General features: G+C 46.0%; 1 long non-coding RNA gene across 1 annotated transcript in view; it reads left to right on the top strand.

The window, feature by feature from the left end:
• Positions 1-3,383: 3,383 nt before the first annotated feature.
• Positions 3,384-11,790, top strand: part of LOC141579354 (uncharacterized) — a 60,556-nt gene continuing 52,149 nt past the window's right edge. The window contains exon 1 of the long non-coding RNA XR_012510548.1: positions 3,384-3,739. This is a non-coding gene — a long non-coding RNA (uncharacterized LOC141579354). The remainder of the gene's footprint in view (positions 3,740-11,790) is intronic.

Genomic DNA, 11,790 nt, shown 5'->3' with positions numbered 1-11,790 from the left:
CCCCTGGAAGGCCAAACGTGGACTTTCTAGACAGAGAGCACTCCCTTACAATCCTTTTTCCCCCCTGTAAGTTGGGTGGTGATGTCCCATCTTTCATTCCTCATTTAAATACTTTGATTCTATCTTGTTCAATCTAGCTAAAAGTCTGTTGATTTTGTGGACCTTTTCAAAGACAACTTTTTGTCTTGATCTTCTCAATGGTTTTTTTCATTCTCTATTTCATTTATTTCCACTTAATGTCTATGATTTCCTTCATGATACATTGAATCTCTCATCATTATAAGAGCCTTCTTTATCTCTAGTATTAACTTGCGTCTTAAACCCTTTTGTCTGATGTTAGTACAGCCACCCAACAACAGAGCCTCAAAACACAGGAGACAAATCCAGACAGAACTGAAGGGAGAAACAGCCGATCAGCAGTGACAGCTGGAGGCTCTGACACTCTGCTCTCATTACTGGAAGTTGAACAAGAAAACAGGAGAGAGGCCAGAGCAACACTGTAAACCAACAAGACCTAACAGACGCCTGCAGACCGCGTCCCCCAGCAGCAGAACACATTCTTCTCAAGTGCACATGAAACAGCCTCCAGAACAGACCACATAGTAAGCCAGAAATAAGGTTCAATCAATTTAAAAGGATTGAAATTATACAAAGTGTCTTCTCTGACCACAATGGAATTAAATAAATCTATAACAGAAGGAAATTTGGGAAATTTACAAATATGTGGAAATTAAACAATATGTTCCTAAATAACCAATGCACCAAAGAAGGGAATTTATAGATGTAAACATCTGTACATTGAACTTCATCAAAATGAAAACCTTTTGTACTTCTAGGGGCACCATCAATGAAGTGAAAAGACAACCTATATAATAGGAGGAAATATTTGCAAGCCATTATCTGATAAGAGACTTGTATCCCAGATTTATAAAGAAGTCATAACTGAACAATAGTGGGGAGGGTATAGCTCAGTGACAGAGCGTGTGCTTAGCATGCACGACGTCCTGGGTTCAATCCCCAGTACCGCCATTAAAAAATAAATAAACCTAATCCCCCCCAATAAAAAACCATTAAGAACAAGAATAGCAATTAAAAAAGCAATTAAAAACAAATGTAATAAGTAACTGAACAATAAAAAGCCAAATAACCCAATTGAAAAAAAATGGGAAAAGACTTATAGACATTTTTTCAAAGAAGATAAACAAATGGTTAATAACACACGAAACATCGTTACTCACTAGGGAAATGAAAATCAAAACCACGAGATACCACTTCACACCCACTGGGATGACTGAAAGAAAAAGAAGACAATACTGAGTTGGATGTGGAGAAATTAGAGCTATCATTCATTGGTGCAGCTATTTTGGAAAACTGGCAATTGGTCAAAATATTAATCTACCACACCAACAATTCCATTCCCAGATATATGCCCAAGAGAACTGAAAACACATCTCCACTCAAAAATTTGTGCATGAACATTTATGGCAGGGTTATTCACAGTAGTCCCAAAGTAAACAACCCAAACCCCCTAAAACTGATGAATGGATAAATAAAATAGGATACATCCATACAGTGGAGCATTATGTGCCAATAAAAAGGATATAAATACTGACACAACTACAATGTGGATGAACCTGGAAAATGTCAGGCTACGTGGAAGAAGTCAGGCCCAGAAGACCACATATTGCATGACTGTATTCATATGAAATGTCCAGGAGAGGCAAATCCATGGAGGAGACACTAGGGGGAGGGACGAATGGGAAGTGACTGCTAAGGGGTAAGGAGTTACTTTTTGAAGTGATAAAATTGTTCTAAAATTAGATAGTGGTGACAGTTACACAGTCCTGTGAGTATTCTAAAACCCACTGAACTGCGTAATTTACCTGAGTGGATTGTAAGGGAAGGGTGTAGCTCAGTGGTAGTGTGTGCTCAGCATGCATGAGGTTCTGGGTTCAGTCCCCAGTACCTCCTCTTAAAATAAATAAATAAACCTAATTACTAACCCCCCCAAAAAACCCTAAAAAATGAGGGGATTTTAGGGTACACAGATTATACTCATAAAGCTGTAAAAAATAATAAAAATGCAACCAAGTTCCTCTTTGCCGCTCCATATTAAAAAGGAAATAAAAGGAATGATTTCTACCCTTCGATCAGTGGTTCTCAACTGGGGGTGATCTTGTCCCCCGAGGGACGTCTGGATACTGCTGACTGTCCTGCAAGGCAAGAACAGCCCCCGTAACAAAGGATGATCTGGCTCCAAACGTCAGTCACACCGAGACGGGGCGCTCCTGCACAGATGAGGCTCCGGCAGGACAGAGCAGGGCGCGCGCTGCTTCCCGTCTCCCCCACAGCTGCTGAGGTCCTTTGGTGTGACGGCATCCCCTGGGTCGAGGACCGTTATTAGAAGCCATTCCAAGAAACTCACTTATAAGGCAACGGTAAGGACGTGCAGCACAGTCATCTCTCTAGGGGTGTCCTTGGGGGAACCTTCTGTCTGGTCTTGGCTCCGAGAATGGTTGTCCTGCCCTGAGCAGCCTGTCTCTGCTTTGTCGCACGGACACTGTGAACTCTGGGACTGACCGCACTCTACTTTTGGGGTTCGCTGTTGAGCCAAACTCGTAGCCCACCCTTAGGAAGGGCGTAGGTGTTATATTTTGCCTTTTTAAGTTTTATTTCTGGTTCCATTTTATACCCCTAATTTCTTTTTCCTTTTTTAACATTTGTTTTCTTTCTCTTTATTTCCTTTGTTCCTACTTTTAATTTTTACCATCTTTTTGTTTTGTCTCGTTGACATGGCTTGGGTTAGCTATTTACGCTGTTCAGCGAAAAACAAGGCACGACTTCGACACGTGTAAACGGCGAGTATCTCAGCGATGGGAGGGGAGTGGGAGGCAGGAGAGGCAGTTTACCGGGCAGAGTTTGGGGTGGGGGGGTGTCCCGTAAAGGCAGGGTTGCTGCCTGTGTTGTTTACCAGTGTTTTCGTAGTGCCTAGACTAGTGCCTGGCACATAGTAGATGTTCAAGAAATATTTGTCCAATAGATAATTAATAGTAGGAGTGCTACTGCTATCATTTGCGTTTCTATGAACTTCAGTGATAACTTTCATTGAGGTTTTTAGATGTCTTAAACACTTCGGGGCAGCGTAGGCCGGAGGCCGTTGGCGTAGATGCCTCTTCGCGGCACCCGGACCCGCGGCGGCCGAGTGAGCCGCCCAGCGGGAGGGCGGGGGCGCGGGGCCCGCGCGCAGAGGCTGTCGCGGGGCAGCGCGGGGCCGCGCGGGGTCGGGGGCGTGAGGCCGGCTTGCCGGGCGGGGGGGCGGGGCTGCGAGGGGTAGGGGGCGCGGGGGCGGGGCCGCGCGGGGTTGGGGGCGGAAGGCCGGCCTCTGGGCGCACGGGCCGCGGCCGCGGGCGCCGGCGCGGGGGCTCCGGGCGGGGCGGGCGGGTGGGGTGAGCGCAGAGCCCGGGGGCCGGGGGTGCGCGCCCCCCGCCCGCCCGCCCGCCTTTGTGCCGCCGCCGCTTCCCCGCAGGCTCGCCCCGAACGCGCGGGGTCGCGACCTCGGGGGCGGTGGCGGACTCCGGGCGGCGGCGGCCTCCGGGCTGCGGGGCCGCTGGTGCGGGGCCGCCGAACCCGGCCTCCTCCGCGCGTCCCCGGCGTTTTACACGGCACATCTCCTGCGAGCGGTAGCGTCGTCCGGACAAGAAAGCGTCGCCGCTGTTAAGGCCTCCTGCGGGCCTCGGAGGTAAGCGTGGACGTGGTTGGGGTTTCGGTGGTGAGAAGAAAGCCCCGCGACCCTCGACGGGGCCCGGTCGCCGCGGGGGGACGAGGGTTGGTCCCCCTGTCCCCGCGCCTTCCCTCGCCCGCAGCCGCGCTGTGGGGGGTGGACTCGCCTTGGGACGTGTGTACCGCCCGTGTGAGTGGGCCGAGGATTAACTTGACAACAAAAACATTGGGACCTTCTCCACTAAAAAGGATTCTCCCAAAGTTGCAGGAAAGCCGAAAGAAAATGTGTTACGTTGTGTTACGTCAGGGAGAAGCTGTGTGTGGACTTTTTGAAGAGAAGGGATTTGGAAATGCGGAAATCCTGGTGCAGGCTGAGTGCAGGCAACTCCGCAGGGGGCATGTGGCCCCCCTTCCTCTGGGCCTTGGGAGGAAGGGAACGGGGTAGCAAGTGAGCAGTTCTGGGGGGAGAAAAAGTGACTCCGCTGGTCGCAGAGCTGATAGGAATCCTGGAGGACCAGGCTTAGGGAACGATCTGGAACCAAGAGACACCCAGAGACCCGAGCCAAGTCAAGTTTTTACCACAGGGGTGATCTGGCTAGGATGCTGCTGGCACGGCCACCATTGGTTCTTGGTGCTTCTTTGGCATGTGTGGTGCTGTCGCCTCTAGGTCCTGGGTGCCCCCACTGCCGTCACCAAGATGAACTGTGAACTTTACTCTCTGCATCACTTGCCCCTGACTTGAAGTAGGAGGCACATACATCCTTGGGTCACAGGCGTGTGTCTTGGCTGCTAGAGTTTAGGGAAGGCAGTATTTTGGCCTTACTGTCTTCTGTAGACGATGGGGGAGTTCTGTCTTCTCGCAAAGCTCTTAACCACCAAATAAAAGTAAATGGCAGAGAAAGAAATATTATATGATATCACTTGTATGTGGAATCTAAAAAAAAAAAAAACAAGTCAACTTATTTACAAAAAGACTCACAGATGTAGAAAACAAACTTATGGTTACCAAAGGGGGAGGGGGAGGGGTAAATAAGGAGTACGGGATTAACAGATACACACACCACTATATACAAAACAGATAAACAACCAGATTTACTGTATAGCTCAGGGAGTTATATTCAATATCTTGTGACCTTATAATAATAATGGAAAAGAATCTGAAGCTGTACACCTGAAACTAAAACAATATTGTAAATCAACTGTAATTAAATTACAAAACCCAAAAACAAAAAAACCCCACCAAACCACAATATGTATGAAACATTTTTAATGAAACATTTGAATGAAAAAAAAACCAAAGTGGAATCTCAGCGGTGGGGTCAGTTGGTTGGCTGGTGAGGAGAAGCTGCTTTTGTGGAGTTCATGCCCGGCCTCCTTTCCTGCCATTATGGCCGTTCTATTCACAGGCCCATTAAGAACGAACTGGGTGTGATTTGTTGAGGAAGGAGGTAGACGCAACTTTCTTGTGTCTTCAGGACGTGTGCTTGGGCCCTGTCTGAATTCAGCACTTCTGCTTGTTGGTGAAGTGCTACTGGAAATTCCTAATTTTAGGCTGGATGGATCAGCTATGTCCAATCTACGGTGACCAAAAGAGTTCAATAGATGGTCACCTGGTCTTCAGTGGTCAGGTGTTCAGTATGTACTGTTGCCTACAACGAGCCCAAGAACAGTTTCACAAAAGGATACTGATTATTTGCCCCAAAGGCCAAGGCGTGGCTCTCAAAACCTGGGTTTGGTTCCCAAACCTGTGATTTGCCTCTTGGACTTATCAGAGCTTCCAGCGCCGTGATGCTGAGCATCCTCGGGTCTGCTGGGTGTTCAGGAGGTCCAGATGGGAGAATTGCAGCCTGGACCAGCTAGAGAGCCTTTTCTTGCTCTGACTTGTGAGACATCTGCTAGAGGATTTGAAGCAGCACACCCAAATGGGCTGTATGTTGCTTCCCAAATCCAGAGACCCACAGGAGGTTGTTTTCTTACCCTACAGAGAAAAAGGTGAGGCAGCTTGTCCTTAACACTTGAGGAGATGTCTTGACATTTCCAGAGAACCTTCACTGAGGTGCCGGGTCTCTGAATTTGAGGGGGCTTATCTCCTACCCTCTGGTATGAGCGTACACCTAGCATACCTGCTGTGTGCTTCTCTCCAGGTGCTGTCAGCTTTGAAGTGGTGTGGTTCCTAGAGGAAAATGAGATGCTGAGGTTGGTGTGGATTAAATGATGGTGCAGAGTGAGAGCTGGTGTGACTCTGAGGCAAGACAAGAAAGGCTAACTTCTGTCCCTGCACTGATTCTGGAGTGTTTTCCACTTACAAGGTAGTGAAGAAATGCATTTTCTTACTCAGTATTTGCACATCTGGTCCAGATGAGGAGAAGTGGCTTTCTGGTGGCCGAGGCTGTCCTGCTTCTCCTCCTCTGTGCCACTAACCTTCCACCTGTCGTTCTGCTTATTTTCATCAGCTCTTTGTTCTCATCTTTCTACTTTCTCTAAACTCACATTATCAGAGGGGAAATTAATAATGTAGAGAGTGAAAGTGCCGGCTGTAGAATTGGAAACTCAAGTCTGTTCTTTCCTAGCTGTGTTACCTAGGGAAAGTTGTTCAACATCGCTGTGCCTCGGTTTCCTCATCCTGTTGAGATTGGTATAATAATAGAGCCTACTTAGAGGTGAACTTACTGTGAAGCTTGAATTCTGGGGACTCCAAACTTGTATGGGCTCCTTAAAAGGGCCAGGAATTGCTAGCAATTATGTTCCTATGGTCACATTTTAAAATATAAATTGCCAAGTTTTCTTAAAAATTGCAAAGTGATCTGTTTTAACTGAAGTCTTTTGTAGCTTCTGTCTTTCTCCTCTCTGACTTTCTCTGTCACATTTCCCCTTGTGATGGGTGATGTTGAAGTGACCATGGATACTTTTGGATCTAAGTCTAAGTTGAGTTGGCGATAGATTAAGTTTAAGTTTGATGGGATGGTAGCATCTGGGTTTGTGTGGTCACTTTTGTGCATAGTTAAGTCACTGCCAGCTGTCCTGATGCAGGAATGACTTCCAGGAACACACCTTCTACCCGCGGTGCCGTATCATCAGCATTATGACACAAAGTTTAGCACCAGATATTTATTACAGCAAAAGTGTGTCTGATGGTGCTGGGCGCTGAAAATATGTGGGAAGTGGAGGAGAAACCAGGGATTGAGAAGTTAGTTTATGGCAAAAGACCTTTCCAACCATCACATCTGTAAAGTTGTCAGTGGGATTTGATTTTCATCCTCTAAGTAAAAAAAAGTTATCAACTGTCAGAAATATCCTTGATGATGCAGGAACATATATAATTGTAAACGTACCATTAATTTCCTTCTTTTTAAAAAAAATGGGAATGGGGTATTTGATTAAATGTAAGTACTTCATTTTAACTGAAATTTGAAAAGATGTTTTGAGTTTTTCAATTAAAAAGTGAAAAATTAAAACCACTTTAGAGCGCTGGGTTTCTGAGCTGAGCCACCCGTTCTCCTTGCCTGACCCTGCAGTAGACCTGTCTCTGCTCAAAAAAACAAAAACCCAAACAACTTTTATGGATTTGGATGTATGTGAAACTATCTGCTTTTGTCATCTTCAAATTTATTTTTAAAAGAACTAAGAGAAAATCTAGATGAAAATAATGAAATATGAAACAAAAGCAATAACAGTGATGAAGTTACTCTTACATTCAGAAACGAATTATAATGGAAATTTCAAATTGTGTTAAAAGCTGAAATTTATTAAGAGGAAGAGAGAGATTCTGCATGAAGTATAGGCTCTCATGGATTACTTGATAATCTGTCTCTGACATAGTGTTTTCCAAAGATGGCAGTAGCAGTATATCCCGTCCCACATGCACGTTTGCAGTGTGTCCTTGTCACCCTCCTATATCAAGAGGTGGAGTCTAACCCCTTACTCTTAAATCTGGGATTGTCTTAGTGACCCACTTGTAACCAACAGGATGTGCTGGGAATGATGCTGTGTGACTTCCAGGGTTAGGTGGGAAGAAGCCTTGCAGCCTCTGTCTTGGCTCTGGGAATGCTGGCTCTGGATGTCTTCTTTGGGGACACTCCCTCTTGGAATCCAGCTGCTAGGCTGTGAGAAGGCTGAGCCACATGGAGCGATCACGTGTAGGTGTTCTGGTCAGTAAACCCAGTCATTACAGGCACCTGACGTGGGAATGAAGAAACTGTTAGATGATTCTGCTCCCAGCCGTTCAAGTCACTTCTACCTAGTGAGTCTTTCCAGCTGATGACAGAGACATTGTGCTGCAGAGACGAGAATCCTTGTGCTCTAAATTCCTGACCTACAGAAATTAAGAGCACAACAAACTGATCATTGTTTTATGCCACTAGATTGGGGTGGTTTGTTATGCAGCAATAGGTCACTTGAACACCATCCAAGTAATGAAGAGAGTGAATCAAATGAACACATTGGGAAAAGATTTAGATTTCTTGCTGATTAGACATAAATACTGACATCAAAGTAGGAAACATAAAATTTAATGTGCTAGTGCAGTGAGAGCCTGGAGGGCAAAATGGCTAATGAGTGAGGTCAGTTCAGAGACTACTTAAGATAATTCATTGTACAAGAAAACTTGAAACATTGTGAAAATTTACAGCTAATAATGAAAGAAACTTGATAGAGGTTTGATCAAATTTGACAACAATCCTAAAATCTCACATAAAATTGCCAAAAATGAGTTGTGACGTTAAAAACTTCTTTCCTAAACTACCAATTAAAACAATACATTTCAATCAACCATGCAAGGGGTAGGACAAATCATCTTTCTAATCTCTTTGCAGATAGTGTATAACAAAATCATTGTCCTGTGAATAGGAAGGCAATCAAAGAGTGCACAGCAAAAAACATAAGAAAAAAAGAATTCCAGAGGTGAGCAGGGAAACCAAAAATACATTGTTTTCCTGGATTGTATCATTCGTGGCATCTGCCAGTTTAAAAAGTTTTCTAATTTTAGTAATGTAGTTTTTCCTTTAAATGAACATTGTACTTAATTTTATATTTCTGTGTTATTAAATAGGGCCATCTCAAAGGGTATAAGCTTTAGGCCCACATGTCTGGGATCCATCCCTGCATCTACCACATAGGGTTTTTATGGGAGTTAAATAAGATAATCAAGTCAAGGGGTTCGTATTGTATGTATTAGGCTCTGAAACAATCTTAGCTTTTACTATTACTGTTCATTGTGGCTCAGATGCCCTTCTGTGCTTCCTGTTCAGGCCCTAATCAGTTACTTTTTGCCTCGAATTCCCACCGGCCCACTGTGGATGGCTCTAGGGGGCAGCTGTGACGTCTTGTCCCGAGTGCCATCAGTGTGCACTGGGCAGTGGCGTATGAACCGAGCTCCTCGTGTCAGTGGTGTGGGTCCTGGGCTGTTGAGTGTCATCTTTGCTGCACCGCTGAGGACCGTGGCTCTCTGTCCCCACCTTGGAGATTCCGTGCACTGTTCAACCTTCAAATAATTCCTCTCTGCTTGAGATGAGCAGATTGGAATCTGTTGTTGGCAACTGAGCACCATCGCTGATAAACTGGTTAATGATCTCCATGTCTCTTTTTCCTGCCGCTGTTACCTACTTTTCACACCACTAGAATGATTTTAAAAAAACCCTCACATCTGGTCTTGCCACTCAGGATGAGTCCTCAAGTTCTAAACTGACCCCCACATCCTTCGTGATCTGTACGGGGTGGAGGTGGGAGCACAGCTGTTACCCGGCTCCTTAGGTTTTCCATGAGATGAAGGATTTTTTATCCCACTCCCAGAAGGGAACAGGGGTGGAAACACTTCCTGCCTTTCTCTCTAGCCCCTCACTCACTTCTTCAGGGGAGGAGGAGTGAACGGCCTGGTGATGCTGTAGAAAGCACGCCCCAAGCCCTCTTTGGCTTTTGTCGCGGGCTGGCCTGCCTTAGGCTGCACACACTCTTTTCTCCTTCAGGTGGTGAGCTGGGGGCAGGCCCGCTGGGGTGACCAGCAGTTTGTACAGAACCTCTGCCTGTAACTGGGGGTGGTGGTAAATGTGGGGAGTAGGAAGCTCATTTTGACCTTGGGTTCAAGCCGTCTCCCCCAGCTCAGCCTGCCTGGTAATAAAGCTGACCGTGTGCTCTCTCTCTAACTCCAGTGTACTCTCCTCGTTGGCGGAGAACCCAAAAGGGCGAGCTGTGAGGTTCACTGGGCCTCTTCAGACCCCAGCAAATTTGGTCACCGCTTGCATTTCCCTCCTCTCTTGTCACTTCCCCGTTGCTCACCACACACACACACACAGACACACACACAGACACACACACAGACACACACACACGTAACTGTAATAATCACCCTGCAGTTCCTGGAGTGTGTGCCATGCTCTTTGTCACCGATGGACAGTTGCACATTCTATTCCCTTTCTTACTTCTTTCCCTGGATAACTCCTCCCTGTTATCCAGACTTCAGCTAAGATATCTCCTCCTCCGTGAAGCCTGCTCCATCCTCTCAGGCTGGATTAGGACCTTTCCCTTGTGCTCCTCACTGTCCTGTCTTGCTGCTGTCTTTGGCACAAGTCTCATATAAAATTGTGAGACTGCAGTCGACTGTTAGTTGGTGTGTCTGTCCTGTTTGGTTGTGTTTTATTCCCCTTTGCCCCAGATCCCTAGCACACAGCCTGACGTAGTATTTTCTGAGTGAGTTATTGAACTTGAGCTTTCCAGCGGGTGCATCATGGCACGCTGGGGGACCACACGGATTGGAGTGATCCTCTCAGGCCTTGGTTTCTGCACGTGTGGACTCTTGGAAAGGATAGAGCTCCCAGGCCCACTGCATCTGGTCATAAACAGCCTTGCCTGGGACCCTCACGGGGAAGCCCAAAAGGAGTGGGGTTTATTAATAAACTGAGTTTCCTGAGGTCGCTGAGAGAAACGAGCCGTAGCCACTGCTTGGCCTCGGTAGGAGGAGGCAGCCCATGAAGTGCTCTGAAGCCTTCACGTCTTCTCCTGGGGCCAGCTCCCCGGTGTCCCCTTACCCTCTGTGGGCGAGGGGCCTGTGGAGCTGTGGAGGAGGTGGGCTTCCACGTGCCTGAGGAACACAGTGCACAGCCCAGCGTGTGGCCTGCGGGGGTCGGAGGGTGGGGAGTCCGAGGGGCGTCCTGAGAGTTCAGCTCTCCACAGTGGACCCGAATCTTGCCTGTTGCCTGCCCACGTGCCCTGTGGCGGTGTCTAAGCCGGCCCCGCGTTCTGCATGTTAGCGCTCCAACAGTGCTGCACCGAGGCACTTGACGTGAAAAAGTATGATTGGATATGAAATTCTTTTTCATTATTAACAAGAATTTTGAACACTACCTTTGTGCATGAAAGAAAAGGAAGATCTAGTAAATATAAATATATATTTATGTGTAATTTCAGCTATTGCAAAATTTCGAATGACTTTGTAAAAGGTTTTAGATTTTTTATCACCCAATGTGAGTAATTTTCATTCATGATGACCATAGTTATTTTAAGAAATCAATACTTAAAAAATCTTGATCAGGAAGTGTTTACTGTGTCAATTTTTAAACACAAAACCTAGTATAATGTAAAAATTATATTTGAAGAAGGAAGCTCAAGTTTCTTATAAAAATTTAAATTTTTATTTGTAACTTTTATGTAAAACCAGTATTTAAAAACGTCCACAGTACTGTATTCTTTATTTCTCTTATGATTGTATTACAAGAAGTGCAATGAATTTTTTTCCATGAAGTCCTGTCTAGATGCCTTCAAATCCCCTTCTGTTTACCCTGGTGTGTCACTCAAATCTCAGCACTTCCTATGTGTGCCATGATGGGAGGAAGGTTGGAAGTACTGCACTGAGTCACTTCTTCCAGGAAGCCCTCCAGAAACACCTGCGAACTGTAATCGACCATTAACCTTCTACTGCATGATTGCACATTTTATAATTACTCATTACATGTTTCTGCTGGTTTGCTTGTTTTCACTCTCTTCTCTCCATGACCACCCCCATTAGATTAGGAGCCCCATGAGGGAAGGACCTTCTCAGTTTTGTTCTGAAGATTAGGAGAGCTGTATAGCTCTTGGTTC

This window comes from Camelus bactrianus, chromosome 12 (genome assembly GCF_048773025.1).
Source record: "Camelus bactrianus isolate YW-2024 breed Bactrian camel chromosome 12, ASM4877302v1, whole genome shotgun sequence".
NCBI classification, from domain to species: Eukaryota; Metazoa; Chordata; class Mammalia; order Artiodactyla; family Camelidae; genus Camelus; species Camelus bactrianus.
Note: the sequence above shows the minus strand (reverse complement) of the source record. Positions and strands in the feature narration are given on the sequence as shown.